This window comes from Mycteria americana, chromosome 1 (assembly GCF_035582795.1).
Source record: "Mycteria americana isolate JAX WOST 10 ecotype Jacksonville Zoo and Gardens chromosome 1, USCA_MyAme_1.0, whole genome shotgun sequence".
In the NCBI taxonomy this organism is placed as follows: Eukaryota; Metazoa; Chordata; class Aves; order Ciconiiformes; family Ciconiidae; genus Mycteria; species Mycteria americana.
This window is the reverse complement of record NC_134365.1, coordinates 51,112,177-51,132,473: the sequence shown is the minus strand read 5'-3', so window position 1 is coordinate 51,132,473 and position 20,297 is coordinate 51,112,177. Positions and strand designations below refer to the sequence as shown.

The window sequence follows — 20,297 nt, the reverse complement described above, 5'->3', positions numbered from 1 at the left end:
GTCCCTGCCCCTGAGGGGAGCGGGTCCTGGTGTGAGGCGGGACGAGGCTGCTCGCTCCCTCCCTCCCTCCCTCCCCTGCCCGCCCTCATAGCGCCGTGGGCTGACAGGAACCGGCGCGGGCCGCGGCTCGGGGTCCGCCTCCGTGTCCCACTGGCCGCGGTTGCCCCGCCGAGCCGGGGGCGGGCGTGGTGGGGCAGGGCTGCCCACGGGCTTGTACGACCTGCTGTCCCCGTGGGGCAGGCGTGGGCTTGCTGCTGGCGGCGGCCGGCTGCGGGCGGTCCCTCCGGGTCCGCAGGGCTACCGCAGGCGCCGCTCCAGCGGCGCTGGGCCTTTGTCCAGCACAGCTCTCCGAGCGCGGAAGGGATGCGGTCTCTGCTGGCAGCCTCCATGGCAGGGCGCCCGGCGTAGGTGTGCGAGGCAGGGCGGCTCTTCCTGCTGCGAGGCTCGGTAAATGGAGGATGCACGTGGCTCAAGTACCGTAGTAAGAGTGTAGCTTTGCCAGTGTAAGTTAAACCGTTTTAGAAATAACTTGTTTTTAGAAGATACTGGTGTATGCAGGCTGGGAAAGCAGGCTATTTTTTTGTTGTCGTTGTGGTTTATGGAATAACATTATTTAGGAGCTGAAGATGGACAAAAGGCCTTCCCAATACTGCCAATAGGCCAGGAAAAGGTCTACTACCCACATACCTTTATTATCATCTGGTAGGGTGAAAGCCTTGGTGTTTTCATTATCATTAAAAAAAAAACCACAAAATCCAACCCAAAGGCAAAACAAGGAAATACTACTCTTTTCAATGCCCCTGGGTTGCTGTCAATTGCAAGTAGCCATCAAAGCACTTAACTGCTTGTGCATCAGCGATTGCTTAGTCGTGCTGGCAGACAGAAGGTAGTGTGCACTTATACACTTACAGAAATCACCCATCCAAACTGTTTCATAAACTTTTTCCTTCATCTGAATTTTACTGATGTTCAGTAGGCTCCTTTGTGCTTTTGGAGTGGACCAATGTGCTTTAAACTTCTATCCTACTTGGTTCTTGTTGTTCCAGAACACCTATTTTTTTCATCCTAAGATTTTTATTTTTTAACAATTTCGTTGATCTGTAACAAGTCAGACTTTTTATATGCTTTTTGTGGCATGCATTGAAAGGAGATTGGTTCGTCATCACTGGGTACTCTGGTTCTTAGTGAAATTTGGACTTTCTGTTCTTCGGAGCGTGAACTAAATGCACCGAGTGCAATATCATACTTGAAAAACATGGAAGCTAAAGGACGGAAAGCACAATTGTATTGAATTATATTATTTTGTTAAAGTTATAATAAGCTGTTAAGTCAAACACCCAAAGATTAAGAAACTCCAAATTTAATTTGCTTTTACACATTGATTACTTCTGTAAGCATATTTTTCTTAAGAAGGCCCCTGCCATTTTTGCCACTTAGCAAATGGACTGGCAGATTAGCTTTCTTCTTTTTCTCCTCATTCAGTGCAGATCCAGGTCTCCTTACTACCTGTCACCAGTCAGGCCTCAGGCTACATACAACTTTAGCAGATATTTAATGGATCCCTAGTCAGAATAAATTCTTTTTTTGTGAGGAAAGGACCAATACCTAAGTAGTATCTGCAGTTTTTAGTTCAAAGTTTAAAGGATTGCGATCTGAAACCTTTGAGAATGCTGAGGAATAAAAACATGTTTTTGACGCTTGTATTCATAAACTTGTCCATGATACAGAAAAGGGAGTGTGGTATGGTGTAATGAAACTCAAGGGCTACAAATTAAGATAGATTGTACAGTTAGTCACTGCGCCAACACTTCCTAGATTTTATGCGTTTGACCTTGCCACCTTTGCCATATTCCTATGTAGTTTTAAAGGTACATCTTTACAAACAGCATAGATGTGCATTCATGTAATGCATATAGCAAAAAAAATCTTGCCATCGGTCAGCTTTTTGTAATAGACCAGAATCACAGAATCATATAGGTTGGAAAAGACCTTTAAGATCATCGAGTCCAACCGTAAACCTAACACTACCAAGACCACCACTATACCATGTCCCTAAGCACCTCATCCAAACATCTTTTAAATACCTCCAGGGATGGTGACTCAACCACTTCCCTGGGCAGCCTGTTCCAATGCTTGATAACCCTTTCAGTGAAGTAAAATTTCCTAATATCCAGTCTAAACCTCCCCTGGCGCAACTTGAGGCTATTTCCTCTCGTCCTATCAATTATGATGGAACTCATTTTGCTTTGGGTTGTTCCTTGAGCTACTGCTTCAGGGTTTCCCTTTTAAGACAAACAAGTTCTAAGTGTTCAACATGGCTCTTTCTGAATTATCCTTTTTTTTGTTTAGGAGGCTTCACCTCTCACGCAATTGGAGGAAGTTCAAAAGTAGGATTTATACTTAATGAAAGCAGTGTCCAAAGATCACATGAGCTTAGGCCAGGTTTTCCAGTTTTGTACAACTCACCCCTCCCACCCCCAAAAAACAAACAAAACATTTAACTGCCAAATCGGAACACAGCACACAAATCCTATCTCTGTTGTGAAACTCGATGGTTTCTTTGTCACGTATCAGAGAGGTAAGAGCTGGAAGAGAGGGCTCCACAAGACAGGCCAGTCAGTAGGCTGGCTATAGTTACATTTTCTGGTCCGTGTATCCTCAAATACAGTTTTAAATTCATTGGGGCTCTGTTTTTGTGAAAGCCCCAACTTCTGCCTATAGGTAATTAGGCTTTTATTTTACAAACTAGAAGAAACCCAACTTTGTGAATATGGAAAAATATTAAAAAATAATGACAACTGAATCCTGAAAAGTGAAGTGGTAGGACGTTTTGGGTTTTGGACCTTGAGGAATTTTGTTTTGAGAAGTGCAGCTTGCCTTTTTGGTTTTGTTTTTGTGTGGGTTTTTTTGGGGGTTTTTTTTGAGAAAAGTTGAGATTCATTGTGCTAGGAATTAATCTTAAATGCCTAAAATGATTTTTTTTATTTGGAGATGTGATTTTTAAATGGCCTTTGGTTTTTAGACTCATCAAGAGGCTTGAATCTTGAAGGTTTTTGTATTTTTTTTAAAGTATTCTATCTTTTCTTCAAGTAAGTTATGTGGTCTGTCTATACACAGAAGTCACCAACAACTGTATATGAAACAGTCAAATTAGTAAATAATTAACGCTTACAATGCTATCACATATGCATATTCGCAATAGTTCTGTAATGATGCATTGCTTTGTATTGTGCTAATGCAGTGTATGAATACTGGGTATCAAATTAGGATTGCATGGGATATATTACTGAAAGGAACTGCTACGGTGTGGTACCAAAGGTGTATTTTATTCAGAGGTGGGGTTTTTTTGTTTGTTTTTGTGAAGAGTGTCTCTGGATTTTGTACTACAGCAATAGTAATTGTGAAGTAACTGATGATACCTTGAGTACAAGTGTGAACCAGAGCTGAGTAAACAATGCAGGATGCAAAGACACTTTAAAGGAAGTTCAAAAACCTTTACATTCAGACAAAAATAACTTTCCACCTAGCTGTAGTTACACTTTGAGTGAAGTGAAGCTGAAGTCTGCTTAAATGCAAGGGAACAATTTCTTTTCCTTGAGAAGAAAGAAACAGGTTTAAAAATTTACAGAGTAATTAGATTTTCCAGTTCCCTTGACCTACATTTATTGCCAAGATTAGAAACTACAGTGTTCAATAACTATGTTCTGGCAAGTTTTATGTAACTTTCTTTTCCACTCTTGGTTTATTATGGTTAATAAAAATGAAATACTTTGCTTTGGAGGTACTGTCAGTCCTCTACTTAACATTTGCTCTGAAGAGAAATAGATACTTAGATTTTTTTTTTCTCACCTCTGCAAATAGCATGTCAAATTAATTACTTTATGTTAGGGAAACCAGTGTCTGTAGTTATCATCATTCTAGATGATAATTTGTTCTGTCATGGTTATAACATTTTGGTATTCAACCGTTAAACCAGCACAAAAATCCAAAAGTTCACGAGCGAACAGTGTATTGAGAATGCATCCCTCTAGTGCTGCATTGTGTGGGCTTTTGGAACAGTAAATCCTCATTCAGCTGCATTGTAGCCTGGTGAAAGGCTGCCTGCAGCTCTAGGCCCAGTCATCATTTCAGCAGAACTTACATTAACTGTAGTGGTGAGGTTGGCAAGGTTAACCTGACAACCAGACTGGTTAGCACCTTTCCCAAACCTAGAAAAAAATCTTAAACATGTTTGAATATAAGAAGACTTGGTATATGGAAAGGGTAAGTATTCATCAGGTTAGTTCTTATTTAAGGTGATTTAGTCCCCCAAGATACAATAGGAGGGAGCATTGATTCTTCTGAGATTTGCTGCTACTCTGTGGTTAGCTATAAGGAAGCAAGTGAGAACAGTGCCAAGCCAACTTCCCTGCAAACTTAAAACGTCATCTTTCTGATGATTTAGCACTTATGAAAATGCCAGCATTAGTCTTAAAATACTTTTAAGTGCCAAAAAATATGCGAAAAGTTTGTGAAATCATACACCCCTCTCTTCTGGTAAACACTGAACAGAGAGAACTTTAGAAAATGGAACACTTCTTTATTTCTAAATCATGCTTCTGCGTAAAGCAGCTGTTATATAGTAAGTCCACATTGTCTTTTCCCTTAGAGCCAGAGCTTCACCTGAATCTGTTGTAAAATGAGCTTTAAAGAGAATACACATACATGCTTGCTATGATTAGGGTTGCATTCCCCATCCACAGGGCTCCCTTATTTTCAGGTGAATCTAGAGCACTGCTACAGCTGCCAACAAATATCTTTTCCTTTGGTTTGTTATCGTTGAGCAACGTGTATGAACTGTATGCAATTACATGATTACTTCTGCCAATCCAGTTTTATAATCTTGCCTTTTATGAAAAAGTATAGTTAGCATTACTGGTAAGAGTGACCATCCCAGTAAAAAGATAGGGTTTTTACATTAAATGCTTACAAATGGGGATTAATAATAGTCACCAGTGAATGAAAAGGGGGAGATCAATTAAATAAAGCTATGTTTATTTGAATGTAGACATCTGAGCGTGTTTATTTTTATATATTAAGAGTATTGTATTCTTTTGTGTGCTTTTATGGGTTCAGTGAATTGTGATTGGTTTGGATTTGCTTAAAATTGAACTTTTAGCAAAGTAGAAAAAGCAGTGTTTTACAGAACTGTTTAGCATATTTTATTGGGCTTCTACAATAAAGCTAGACTGATGATACTCAACTTTGCTAAAAATACCTGAAGAAGATTTTTTTTTAACTGATGCAAAGTTCTTTTATCTTTATCACAGAGACAACCTAAAACCCCAGGGATTTGGCCAGACTTCATGAAATAAGTAAGTATCAATTAAGATCATTGTTGTGTATTTCAGATTCTCTGTGAGATTATGTAATCTTAAACTTGGGTTTAAGCTGCTTAGCCTGTAGGGCTTTGTCAGTGGGATGTCCTATTGTTTAGTTTTATGTTCGTAAATATTCTTCCCATGAACAATGCATTTCACAATTGGGTGCTTAGTATTTTCTCCTCCTTAGTTATGAATTCGTTGCCATAATACTCTTGTTATTCAAATTTTGAGTTAATTCTGGTAGAAGACTATTTTTGGTGTAAGTGGATGTAGTTTGGAAAGGCTATATGAGTTACTAGGCTTGTTCAGTGACGAAATTATGCCTTCCACTGATTGCAGTGAAATCCTGCTTTACCTGCAAACATTTAAAATTATAAGTGTGGCTCCATGAAGACTGTAGTAATATGAGCAGGCTCTTCATTGGTCCTCATTCAGTTTCCTGAATAAAATACAGTAAAATCTGTCTAGGTTTTGAGGAGTTGGGCTTTCTGGGAAAATAGGACTTCACTGACTTAAAGCTGAGAAAATACCAATTGTTTTGGAAGTCTACCTATGGTTAAGATGTTATCACTCCCATAGCAGCAGCAGCAGCAAGCCTGTACCAAATATCAACTGCTCCAGAGTCCTACTTTAAGGTACAGAGGAAATGGGACTGTGAAATGGGTTGCCAAGAGATGGGCACAGGTTCTGTTTGGCTAAATCTGCTGTGCAGTGTGTTTTTCATCAATGGGCTGAGGGAAAGAATTGGTAGTGAGATTACCTCAAAACCATGCAGCTCTTTCTGGCAGAGCCTATCTCTTAGAAGCCAGGTTAATAATAAAATGGTAGTTGCCTTGCATTATTAACACATGCATCAAAAATGGAAGGATAGACTGCCATTTAAGCAATCTTCTTTCCTAGTCTAATGAAAGTCTGCTTGGCTAGACTTGGCACTCAAGTCCCACAGAACAGGTCATTTATTTATTATGTTTATTTTGGTTATGTTTGTGTAGCCAGGTTACTGACTATTTGAGCCTGTCTATTTCTGATATGACGCTATATAAATCTAGTATAAGAGCTTGTCTGATAATGCACATCTTTTTTGACTGTGTACAAGAACATAGTAATGTGTGGCAGAAAAACATTGGAGGCTTGGCCAAGCTATGCTTTGTGAGGAACTGTGCTAAATAGGAGTGAAAGCTATTTTGTGTAGCTGTGAGATCAAGAAATACTTGAGATAATTACTAAAGGTAATTCTGTGTGAGAAATAAACAGTGATTAAATTTGATGTCTGGTTGAATTTCAAAGGTAAGTCTTGGTAGTAGAGCATAGTGATTTCTTAAATATCTGAACAATATTTTGAGTGCTGTTATGTTGCAGGCTTCAACCAACTTACTGGAAAAAGTGATTACTGCAAAGGTGTGGTGACAGAGAAAGCAATAAAAAACCCTGAATGTTCCTCTCCACTGTTTTCGTCTGAAGGCTTCATTCCAAAATGTTGGCTTTTGACCCTGATGTGTTTAGTCAGGCTTAACCTTTCTTATACAAAGCAACTTTTAAAAAAAGATCAGATCTACAGGTCAATATGGGTGGAGTAGACTCATAATAGGTACCCCACCAATTTTTAATCATAGTTAGTCATTATCATCTTTATGACCCATTACAAGAGTAGAAGATTGATTATGGGTTACGTGAAAACACCTAGACATGCAAGCTGATCATTGCTCTGTTTTTAAAGAGGGTTTATGATGACTGAGTATGTTACCAGCTTTGGAGCCAAATTATGGTGGGACCTGGTATTATGACTTTTACTTCAGTGCTTTTGTTTCGGACTGTGGTTTAGCTACTGTTACTAAATATATGCATCAGAGCTGTTTGCAGTTTAACAGTTGAACCTCCTAGTGTTAAGAGGGCCAGCAGAAGGTAGCATTTAAGCTGTGCATAAGGGCTCTGCTGGGGTCAAAGACACAGATGTGTGCCTGTTTTGTTTTTGCACATAGGGAATAGTGCAAGGACAGTTTGTGGGCAATCAGATGATTTGCATGTAAATTTACATGTTGATAGGAGTAGGAAATCACTATGATGGCTCTGGATTTTAGCCTAGTGATTTCCATATGCTTGGGGTTCTGTTGCTCAGCTTCTGAGCAGGTGGAGTATGTTTTCTGTGTATGGTTACCATAAAATGGCATTGATACGGGGTTTGGAATCAAACAAAAATATATTATTAGAGCTAGCTAGGACTCCTTCAAGTCCTTTTTTCCCTAGAAAAGAAAGTTTTACTGAGGAATTGTATTTATTTTGACTAACTGTCTCTGGAAAACTTTCCAGGTCCTGTGAGATAGAATTTGTACTTGAGAAAGATCATCAGAATGGACAGATGGTTGGGGCATTGAGACCCAGTAAGTTCCAAATTAGGAACAGCCAAGAAGGGAACTTCTAGTTGTTTCTCTGACCAGTGCTCTGAGTGTTTTTCTTTATGGCACAATCCATATTTATTATTTATATATTTAAATTTATTTAAATTTAAATTATTTAATTTGCATGTTTTGATAAGTATCTGTTGAAACTTGTCTGTTTATCTTTTTGTAAAGATTTGGTTTTTTTCCCCTCATACAACTCGTATGAGAGGAGTTCAGTATATGTATACAGGTAGTCTTGAGAATGCATTCACTAGCGCGATAGTTTTTCTTAATAGTAATTTAAAACATCTCTCCCAGATTTTAGGAATGTAAATGAAAAAATGCAGTTTTACAGAATAAAACCAAGTTTTCCTTCTGGAGTTCCTCCCACAGTTAGTAAATCAGGTGTTAGTTACTACATTATCATAACTACTGCTCGTTCCCAATAGAAGCTGAATAAATGGTTACTGAACTATGTCCTGAGAGACAACAAATATGGGAAATTTCAAATCAAAGCCTGGGGGTGTTTGATTCTGAAACGCACTTCTTATTGAGATGTGTGTTAACAGCTTCACATGTTTCAGTGTAATGAGGCTCTGGTTTTACTATTCTCTTGATGACAACTGTTAAAATATTGATGGGAGTGGTGTTTAGTGTAAGTATGCTGTAGATTAATACCTTTTGCATTGTTACTGCTTGTAAAGTTGAACCACAGTAAGAGTTAGTTTGTCCATTGTTTTATTAAAGTTCTCTGTTTCCTGAATTTGGGAACAAATTCAGCTTTTTCGGACTCCTCCACAGAAAAAAATGTGCTCTACTGCAGTGATTAAGTCTTTCTCAGGAAGAAGAGGAAAGTCTTGTTATAGTTTTAGGATTTTTCTGGTCTGTCTGTTGCTAGTATTGGTAGACTAACTACGCGTCTTGTCAGCTTATGGCTATGTCATTGTATTGTAACTGTCTCTTCAGTCATCTGAAGACTGCTTTTTTTTTTTTTACTTTTGTTATATTACTTCATTCGTTGTCATATTAAATTAAATGATTAATGCAACAAATTCCAAACCTCCACTGTGCTTGTGCAAACTTTATAACTTTACCTCACTGACCAAATTAGATACAACTGTTCATGTAATCTTAGTTGACTTATGTTATGACATTCTAGCTCTATATTTATCATAAAATTTCCTAAAATATTGTTTTCAGCTTTATCTCAAGGCATTTGTGTGAGCATGCGTGTGAATTTTCGGGTATGGTGCTGAGTCCATCTCATTCTCAACAGATCAAGTGGGAGTGTAGAGAACTTACAAAGTTTCAGCAGTGTTATGCATATTATCAGTACTAAAATTTGTTTTTAAAAGCTTCAATTTTCCATTTAATATAGATTTTAATATTGCTTTTACTGGGATAAGTGAGTAATAAATGAGTAACATTTCTGATTAAATGAAAGTTGATTCTTCTGAACGAGTGCTTACTGTTTTCACTGTGGGCAAAGGGTAGGTGAAACAAACTGTAAAATTTCTTAAAAGACAGTGTATCTTGGTCCTTAAGCTACACTTATGTAAATTATATACTAAAGTACAACTCTGGGACAAGAGCTTAGGAAACAACTTATTTCTTATTTTATTTTTGTAGCCAGTTTTAACATTTCTCACAGGATGTAAAAAGCCAAAATTGTAAAAGGATGAGGCTTCTTTTGGTTTTTATATTATTTCCTGAGCCTTACTGTTACTATTTTTAGAGTTTAGATAAAACGGCTTTATATGTATATAAGAAAGAAAATTCTGACAATAGCAAGGAATTACTGGAAGCATAAAATGTGTCACAAACGACCTTTTTTTTTTCTAATGGCAATTATGGACCTGATTTCTGTGGTTCATTGTTTGTCACACCTCCCTTCTGCCTGAATAATGAAGACTCATCCTAGGGGGAGACTAAAGATCCCATGGATTAAACATATCCCGTGGACTGCTAGTATTAGCAGGAAACTTGTAAGAATGACCCACCAAGGGTAGTGCTTTACTACAGATCTTGTAATTTTGAGTTTTAAAAGAATGAAGATATTGTGGTCTGAATTAAGTTTGGAATAGGGTTTAGAATTTGACTGAGAAAGAATCAAGTTTAGATGGTTAGAAGACATAGGCTTCACAATTCATATCCTGAATATGGAAATGCTAAATGATCAGTTGTATTTGCAACTGCAAATTTGTCGCTATTCCAAGTGGTGACATGTCTTTTGAAATCATCTATTAGAGTCAACATACTTGCCTTGGAATGTGGCTGGAACCAGATTTTGCAATTGGATACTTGGACTTTGCAATTGGGTACTAGTTTTCCCCTGATAGTAGGACCAAAATTGTTGACATAAGTGCAGATAATTTCTAGAGATGCATAGTAAGTGGCACCAAACAGAGTCCAGTAAAATAGATGAAGACTGAACACATGAATTAAAATTCTGTAATATAAATGCCAAGCATGTGTTTTTTAGCCTTTACCCTTCCTTCCTTTTCTGATTTTCTCCAATTATCCCAATGATGTTTCCTTTTATCCTTTTTTCCTTGGGAAGCGTTATCCCCTTTGTATCAGTTTTGTGTCATATTCATATCTAGGCTGCTGCCAGATGATCCTTCACAAAGGTCTGCTAAAGTCTTTTGGGTCTTCATGTATGTGAAACTGACTTGAATAGATCCAGTTGTAGATCTGGGATTATGCTTGGTAAGAGTGCTGTAAGTGTGTTCTGTAAGCATTGCCCCAGTATTAGAGATCATAAGGCCATTTCATTCTGGAACACTGCAAAATGGCATACTAATTGTATTATGTAGACTCCAGTTGTACTCTTTCCTGGTTCAACAACAGTGGAGCAGTCCCATTTAACTATGAAGTAATGTCTGCCACTCAATTTGTCCTCAGTTGAACTCAAGGTACAGGCCTCATGTAATAAAGTCTAAAATACAAAGAATGAATATGTAGTACAAGTACTTTACCGTACAAATTTAAAATTCATGCTGACACTACCTGTCCTAAACAGTTTTTAAATATAATGTGCATGCATTATACAGAGATGTTAGTTTATTTTAAGGTAGGATTACTTATTTTACCAACTTCCCTGTTACAATGATTTTGATTCATGCAGAGAAACTGCTTCAGTAGACTCATTTCTAAAGGTACTGTAAAATTTGTGCTTATGTTAGGGACTGTATACTTCTACAAATGAAATCATAATATTGCTCTCTTGGCAGATATTTGAAGAGATCTTTTATGTCTGTAACTATTGAGCATTTGCCACCTTATGAGCTTTAATTTGATGTACAGTATGCTACCTCATTGTATTTCTGAGTGAATAGACTTAAAATACTAAAGGCAATTTCAAATGTAAAATGATACAAAGAAACTGTCATTTCAGGTATTTTCTTTTTTAGTAATGCTTTATGAAATAAATGTTTAGGAGAAAAGTGAATGGAAAGATATGACTCAACAACTGAAGTTCAGCATAAACTGACAATAGGAGTAAGATTTTTACGTACGTCAAGTCAACTCACTAATCTGGGAGCAAAATTTGCATCATGGCCAGCTGTCTTCCCCTACTGTACAGCCAGTGTGCTGCAAAATAAATTTGTAGTGCGTCCTAAAAAAAAAAAAAGGCTGACATATCTTTAAGTTCTCTTTTACGTGAACTAGGAAATAAACTCCTAAACTCATTTCACTTGAAGATACAAGCTGGATGGGAATCCAGCTACTTAGATAATGTTATTTCATTGTAAGAACACTGTGGAGCATCCATTAAATGTGGATATAATATAAACTCAAACAGGATGTTCCTTCATGTTTGTCTTTTCAGGTGAAGCGTTGGATGATTCTACTTCACAGACAGCTCACTAATGCACACTCCACTTTCTTCTTTCTGCAGCCACAAGATAGCTTCTTAACACATTGAACTTCCACATTTTTACTTGGTAACATTCACATCTACCAAAACTTTGAAATTCCAGCACTGAGAGTAATATATTTGTGCTTTTAAAAGTTGAACAGTACTAGAGGAAGAAGAGGGTGTGATTGAGTGAATGTGGGGAAAAGAATATGTTTAGAAACAGCACTGTAAGGCAATGTGTGGAGTGAACCTGGGCGTGTAGGTATATATGGTTGTGCCAGGAAACGAGTGAGTCTTCCTGAGCATGCAGAAGGGGCAACGCATATTTGTTAAGGGCAGAGAGAGACACATTTGAGTGTTATAGCATAGGAGTAGCTAGCATTTATGTGAATGAATTGTCACCGTGTAAGAGCACAAAAATAAGTTAACTTGAGAAGGAGTAGTAGGTAGCTGGATTACCCTACAGAGTGCTAACAAAGAGCAGGTCCTCACTGAGGTGCTAAGAAAGAGAGAACTGCAGCTGGTAAAGAAAAGACTCATCCAAGGGCCAGAATCAAAGCAAAGAGTGCAATGAAGGAAATGGCTGCTAAGGTAGACAGTTAACCCCCCAAAAGCTAAAATGAGGCACAACAGCTGGACAGAAAAGAGTAGTGGAGAACAGAGCAGACCTGTGGCAAGGTCTGCAAGCAAGGAAGGGCTCCTGGGGAGCTGGGCATTGGTGGTGGCCTGATTCCTGTTGAAGTTTGGAACTTTATTTCTTAAAAGGAAGAAAAAAATGCTACTTCATACAGGACATAAATATGTAAAATTTTGGGACTGTGAGAAAACATACAGAATATATTGAGTCACCTTGCTTTTAAAAATTTCTGTGTTTCTCAGTTCCCTTTCTGCTTTTCCTTTCTTCCCTTCTTGCCTGCTTCTTTTTACAGTGATCAGGTTATCCTGGCAGTAAGGAAGTTATATGAGGCATAACCACTGCTACTAGAAGGATAATTATCTGTTTCACTGTGTGGAAGGGCTGGTCTGTTCAAAGATTACTTTAACTTTTGTCATAGTTGATTGTACTCCAACAGACAACAGTAACAAAAAAAAAACCAAACCAAAACAGGAAGCTGCTAATTGATTTATATTTTTAATGTTTCATTTGCATGTTATTTACATTTCATTTATTTTAATGCTTCATTGCTCTTCTTCCAGTTCCAGACAGCTTCTCTGAATAGCCTCAATGAGTATTCATCCTTATGGTATACATCAAATACATGCACCTTTGAACACTTCCTATAAAAATGCACAGCTTGGAAAAGATGTACAAGTTTTTTTTCCTTCACACAGGTTCTAAGTCTTCAAACATATTCAGCAACTCTCTTGAAATATGATATGAAATATGAAATACTCTATGAAATATCTCAGTTGTTCTGCTGTAGAAAAGCATACAGAATGATACAATGTCATCTATGAAAGCCACATCAATCCTACGCTAATAACTACGGCTCATCCCCAGGGTGGGTGATCAGTGTTCATGCTGCCCATTCCCCTTTAGGAGATCTTTCAAGACACATGGTTTTAGTAGATGGTATAAAGATGTTGCAGAGTTTGGGAGGGAAGACTGAAGGTTGAATTCTAGATGGAAAAAGGCAGAAGTGGTCAGATGGTTATTTTCTTTCTTCTGTGGCTCATTTTGATGAGCTGTATAGCTTAGTATATGTCTGTTGCCTTAATCCTTCATACTAAAAATTTTAGCCAGGCTAATTATTGATTGTGTGTGCAGTCCAGAGACAGGAAGTAGGATCTACTTTCTGTCTTCATCTTTTATTATATGTATTGATGACCTTTATAATTTGATGACCATACTGTTCTTATCCTTTATTGGTGCTGGATAAAATATTTATTTGATAGTATTGTGATAATATGTGCAGTAGTATTTTCTGTATGCATTTTTAAGGGAATAGAAGACTTCTAAGTACAAAATTAAATGGATGTAGATAGAAATGTTGTGTAAGCATAATTTGTGTCTTGCTGCACCTAAAAGTGTTCAATATTTGGTAACAGTTTTCCTCTCCCCACCTCCTACTACAAAACAAATTGGTCCTATTCCTGTATTTTTCATTGTCATCATTGAAGACCTGGAGGATTAGGCCCATGGTGGTTTCCTCACATTTTTATACTGTTTTATATTAACCAAATTGTTTCTATATATGTATTTTAGAAGAGCTTTTACTTAGTAAAGTATATGTGGGTCCCTTATAAAAGTTCAAGTAAAATTAAGTTTTCCATTCTCAACATTCTCACATCTGTCTTCAATAATGTCTTGCTACGTGGATGTAGATGAAGAAACCTGCAATAACTGAAATCAAGTCTGAGAATTCAATGTAAAAAAACTATTCTCTGTAATTAAAAAGAAAATTCCCATATGGGCAGACAGTTCTAGAACTTGTCACATCAGGGCTTCTTATAACCTTCTTTGAAGGATTTTTTTACAAGTGCCCATGGAAACAACAGGGTCACTGGCTTATCTAGTAGCATTATTTCTATGACTTTAATGGTAATCTTGTGCAGAAATGAGCTACAAAATGAGTTAAGTAGACTCACATTAGCTATGATACTGATTTTACTGGTAAGGAATATTTTCAAACAGTAATGCAGGCCAGACTGGCCTGTGTAAATCCTAAACAATTATTTTGCAATGGTAAAGTAAAACTAACCATTTTTACTTTATTTTGAAATAGTATACAAAAATTGTAAACTTTCCTTTAAAAAGTGCCCTCCCCCCTCCCTCCCCCAGCTCTTCCAGCAGTTGGAAACATCTCAAATTGCCTGCTGCTGTGCAAAAGAGGACTGAAATTGTTGCAAGTTAACTTTTTTTTTTTTCCTGTTGCTCCTCAGGTATTTTCTAGGACAAAATGGTTGTCATTTGAGAACAGGTAGGCAGTGAGTTCTAGGCTGATCTGAAAGTAAGGTAAAATGGAACTATAGGAAGAATTTCTGACAACTAAAGTAACAAGAGTGAGCATCAAGAAAACGAATGGAACAGAAAGCAAAGGCAGGTATGATGAAAGGAAAATGCAAGTATGAATGGCAAAAAAAAAAAAAGAACAAAGATGCTTTTATGGTGCATACTAGCTGCAGCTAGTAAAAATGGTATTGCATTTGCCCATCTGAATTAAGATTTTGGTCTTTGCATCAGTGAAAGCATGTCTCCTGCTGCTGCCAGCTACCATTTTGGGAACCTTGTTGCGTATGGTATTTGTGATATTTCCTCCTTAACAAAGAGCCAACATTTTGTTCCTAGTGATGACTAAACTGGAGAACGCCTCTGAAAATGTGCTTAACTTTAGGGTTCTTTTATGCTCTGGAGTTTTTGTTACATAGAAGTAATCTGTAGAGTTGCAGTAACAAAATATAAATCTCTTCAGAAGGGAAACAAGTTCATTCCACACATTGTACAGAAACAGGCTTAAAATCACATTGTTTTCAGGAGGAACACAAAGCATCCAATTACTTAGACAACACTTCTGTTACCTGGTAGATTAAATGACATTAATTCCCATTACTCATTGGTGAGAAAGAAATATTTGCTTATCTGCAAGCTGGTCATGTCAGCTTATGTGTCTAATGTTATCTGTACTTTGGTACAACATTTCTAATAGATGTGGAAAATAAAGCAGGTATTTTTCTGTATTGTTTTATCAGACAATTGTTAACTGTTCTGATGTGCTTACAGTATACCAAATTGTTGTAAGCCAATGGCAAGGCCTGCAGACCTAGGCATTCCTGTATTCAGGAATTTTCATACTAAAAGCATCACTTTCAAGGCACAACACTACAGCTTACAATAACCTCCCACAGATCAAACCATGTAATTCAAGTGCAACTCCTAGAGTATCACTCTTCATATTTTTTTCCATAATTAGTTTGCAGGGTGGAAACCTCTTCTGGGATGGAGGAGGTTTGGTTTCACTTGTATCTTCTAGTCAACAGATATAGGCTAGTCTAGATACAGACTCAAAAATGCCAAAATATACTTTAAACCCTAACAGTCCTGCCTTGGAGTAGAGGAATGGACCAGATGACATTTTAAGTCCTACTTTTTCAGGTCCTTGTCCTAGGAAGAAAGATTTTTTTCTGATTCTTTTATACAAAATTTATACTCATTTATACACTGTGGCATGCAAAAGTAGGTGGTGTCTACGGTGGTATGTCCATAAACCATTTAAGACTTTAAGCACTGAAAGTAATATAAGTACAGGTTATCATTTTGCACATTTCTCTGTTTCCATAACAAGAAGAATTTCTATTCTGAACCAGAGTTTCTTAGGATAAAACCTGTTTTTGGAATGTATTTCTGCTAATATGCTGGAGAACAAGACTCAGCATGTGCTAGCATTCTCAATTTTCTTTGACATTCATGATTTTTAGCACAGTTGCTTTTTTTCTTTCCTTTTTTTTTTAAATGAATATCAGATCTTTGTAATGCCAGCAAGGATGTCCCGTTGCCAGGCAAAAAGAAAAAAAAAAGCTCAGGAGGCAATAAATGGAATTGATGTATTTATTTTTTTTTAACTCTTTTTTACTCTTAAAGTAACTTGAGTAGCATGCAGGGTTTCAGAACCAGATGTGGTATGTGTTTATTTTGGTAATAGCTGCCATATGCTATTTTTCTTTTTTCTTCCATCATCTCCTCTCATAAAGAGGGTTGAACAGTAACAGAACATAACTCTAAAGAGAGTCACCTTAAATACATTCCATTGTATTATTATAAACTGATGCAATCAAACTGCTTGACAGCCAGGGTAACTATACCCAAATACATTTTGCGTATAAAATAACTGTTAAACATAACAAAAATGCAGAGCCTTAAAGCTAGTTTTCAAAGATACCTGAAGGAAAGAGAAGGAGAATAGGGATTTCCTTAATATTGGACTATGCTGTCAGAGTTTCTGAAAGAGTTATGATAATACAGTGGTAACCAGCCAGTGCTGTCACTTACTGTTAAAAGCCGTACATTAGGATATACCTCTTGATATATCTTTTTGTGCTGGCTATGTGGTCATCTCCTTGCAAAATGAACATGAATCATGCCTAAGACACGCATGTATTTTCCCCCTTTGTCCTGAAAAGGTATTGAGGCAGAAACAATGTAGTACAAAAGCTTCTCTGCTGTTGGAGCACCAAGCCGAGACTGACAAATGCATTTAGGAGCCTGATTCCCATTGAAATCAATAGGAATTGGGTGCCTAAGGGCACTTGCAAATGTGGGTCTGATTTCTGACTAGGCTGCATAACAATGTTATTGGGAGGAAGCACGAATGGGATGGGATCAACCAGCACGTTTTGGGTTCCACTTCCATTCTCATGTTAGTCCTACCCATTGTTTGAACAGCGCTAGTCAGCCCTCGGACCACCATCAGTGATGAGTTTGCCGACAGCTTGTTCTTTGTGACAGTCAAGTTGAGCTTTCCATTGACAGTAGCCCACAGCAAAGACTCCTTATTTTCTGTGTTGTCTTTCCTTATTTTGATTCCTGCATCAGCCACAGATGTCTCAGTGCATGATGTATGTTGTCTCTCGCTTTTTAACTTAAAAAGATAGTCCTTTCTGCAACCAGTAGCTTGCATTTTTGCATTTGTATTTAAGAAAGTGAAGGATTCCATACTTTGGAAAGCTGTTTGTTTCTTGGCTTGTTTTGTTTGTTTTATATTTGTGTGCAATTAAATCTAAATGTCCCCCTCTCCCCTATTTAAAAAAAAAAAAAAAGAAGAAAAGATTTTAATCCTGAATTTGTGTGGTAGCATGTTTCATAGCTATGTCATGAGATGCTTTTGTATTCTTTTTAACCAACTGTAGCAAAGGTACATGACCATTTTTATTCACTGATTTTTCCAGACACAGCGCAGTGATCTTGCTTGTAAAGGGCAGTACAGTGTTGTTATAACAATGTTTATTAGTCTTGTACTGGAGGTGGGTGATGTTGGTCTAATCATTTAAGCTTAGCAGGGTGGGGAAATGCATTAGCTCTACTAGTGATAAGGTTGGGGGTTTTGTGATGTAAAAATTCCTACCAATTTTATTGCAGGGCTACTGAGAACCACAGTTGTTGCAAAGGTGAGGTGACGGCACCGACTCTGGGTCTTCCGCTCTGATATTTGTGTCCCATCTTCTGGATGCCCACAGTTCACATGCTCTGAAATTAAATTTAAAACATGCTCAAACAGTGTTTATATCTACTGTCACTACATTGTGCAAACAGAGCCATCAATGTCTTCTGAGCTGCAATCTGCCTTGAAGAATTTCTTGTGATGCTGCCCACACGAGAGGTTTTGCAGATGGAAGCTGTAGCACAAGCTCCCAGCCTTTGCCTTCTATCCTGAGGTTGAAACTGAACATAGAATTTGCTTATTGGCAGATAAAAACCCAAAAGCATTGGGAACAGCCTGGATATATAAAAAACAAATTTGTATTGGAACAGACGTGGATGTATGAAAGGTGATACAGAGGCAGTAGCTCTTCGAACAGTGCCATTCTGCATGGGATGTGTGCTCAGGCTTAGGTGATAGGAAGGTGGCTGTGCTATTTTGTAGCCTCTTCTCTCTCCATCTGCAGCATGGCCTCTTGATTGTTGCTTATAAAAGCATCAGAGCTGAAACTGAGTAGAGGATGAAAATTCCAGAAATTCGAAGACATTTTTAAGTTTTAGCATTTTGTTAGCCTTGGTTCTCTCGTGGATGCTTGGATCACCAAAGTATTTTTTTGAAAACAATTTCTCAGTGGGGCTGCATGTGTGTGTAATATGTTATAGTTTACCTTAAACATATACCTGCACTGCAAAGTAAAATTACACATTGCTATGATGTAATATATTCCTTTCAGAAAAAGGTCAAGACTGTTGTGTATGTCAAAAGGGAAAATTTATCTTGGCAGACTAATAGAAGTTTCTCATGGCTTAACTGCTTCCCCTCAAACTTCAGTATAATTTGAGTTCATGAGACCATTAGGTTAGGCAATCAAAATGTGGTACAGCGAATGTCTAGCATGTCTTCATTTTGAAATAGCAGTCTTCAGTGTGTCTTGGAAGTTTGGCATAGTTTGCACTGAGATAGATTTAATTCCCAGTCTGCTTCTCTGCTTTGTCATGTCGTTTACCGCTTTGCAATGTCCTTCCAACTGTGATCCGTAGTTTCTAATAAAACCTAACCTACTCACAAAAATTGAGCGTCTCAAATAGTTGAGAAGGCAAATTGCCAATTTTGGTGTCTATGTGAGTTCAGAGCACTAATGACCACTACCTGTGACTGTATATCTACATTGCAGTTAAAGGTGTGACAGCAACGTCTATAGATATTGCTTTGCAAATATTGATGTAGCTAGCCTGGGCAACAGCACTGAAGTCATAAGAGCATTGAATTTGGCTTCAGCTGTACAAACCTGGGCAGTATCCTGGTGCTATGTGCTAACTGAAGCCTCTGCAGTGTTACTTTGCTTATAGCTAATGAGTTTTGGTCTAAATCAGCTTCAGTCCTACCTTTGACTGCAACTTACAAGTAGCCTGAAACTCATTCTGAAAAAGAGGAGATACTAATACTAATGAAAAGGATTAATTTGAATAAACAAAACGGTCAAGGTGGAAGAGGTGATGTTGCCTCTTATGACTACTTGCTTGATCTTATGACTGCTTTCTGGACAGGGAAGCACTAATGTTGCAGCATCAGCAGCCAGACCATGCCTACCTGGATTTTGGTCTCAGCTTGACCAAGAAGCTGTGTTTATATGCAGTTCATATAGACCATCCAACTATTTTCTTTGTCTTTTTCATCTCCAGACTAAACTAGTTTCAGCATGCTTTGTGTCAGCTATTATTATTGTCATTATTGTACTTAGTATTGTCATTAATGCCACATATATCATCAGGTTCCAGGAGCTCATGAGATTTAGAAAAAATCCACCTGACTTCTGTTTGCTTCCCAAGGTTTTTACTCATGGGAGGTTCATATTTTTAAACTTTTCTTTAGAAGCATGAACTACATTATAAATCCCTTTTAAAAAGGCCAATGCCTCATGCTTCCAAGAACAATGTAAGAATCTGGGTTTGAATCCCCTCAGCTGAGTAGTCTCTTACTTCTTCCCTGAGTATGCCAGCCTCTAGACAGCCACATAAAAGGTGAGGGATGCCACCTTCTGCTTTGGTAGTGCTTCTAAGTGAAAGTGTGAAATACCCAGTGTTTTAATCTGGTCTTGGTGTGGCACTTGTACTACAAGCCTGTCTACTAGGTTGATCAGCAGACAAAGCGGGCCTGATAGCTTGTGATCAGTAGGCATGAGATGAGCCCTTGAAATGCTCAGCTGAACCAAGATCTTAGCATGCAGAGTAGTCAAACGTCCAGCACTCGGCTAACTTCATGGGTGAGAGTTAAAGCACCAATGACTTTTCAGGTGCCAGAGCTTTGAAAGCAGGTTTATATTTATAAATACAAATGTTACTCGGAGCAGAGCCAGTTGGTATGAGGTAACAAGTTACTGTGCCTCAATAGGTCTGTATGCTCTGTGCTCTTAATATGTGGCAGGCACAAGTAATTTGAGTGAGCATACTCCATAGTGAAGGGAGCTGAGCTGCTGTGAGTTACATTGCATATTTTTTTTTGTTGACTTGCACAGCCAATGACTGTAGGTCAGCTGAGGTGTGATACTTGATTAGCTTCC

The 20,297-nt window shown here is 37.9% G+C and overlaps 1 long non-coding RNA gene across 1 annotated transcript in view; it reads left to right on the top strand.

Moving 5' to 3' along the window:
• Positions 1-74: 74 nt before the first annotated feature.
• Positions 75-20,297, top strand: part of LOC142407505 (uncharacterized) — a 36,999-nt gene continuing 16,776 nt past the window's right edge. The window contains exons 1-2 of the long non-coding RNA XR_012774975.1: positions 75-503; positions 5,310-5,354. This is a non-coding gene — a long non-coding RNA (uncharacterized LOC142407505). The remainder of the gene's footprint in view (positions 504-5,309; positions 5,355-20,297) is intronic.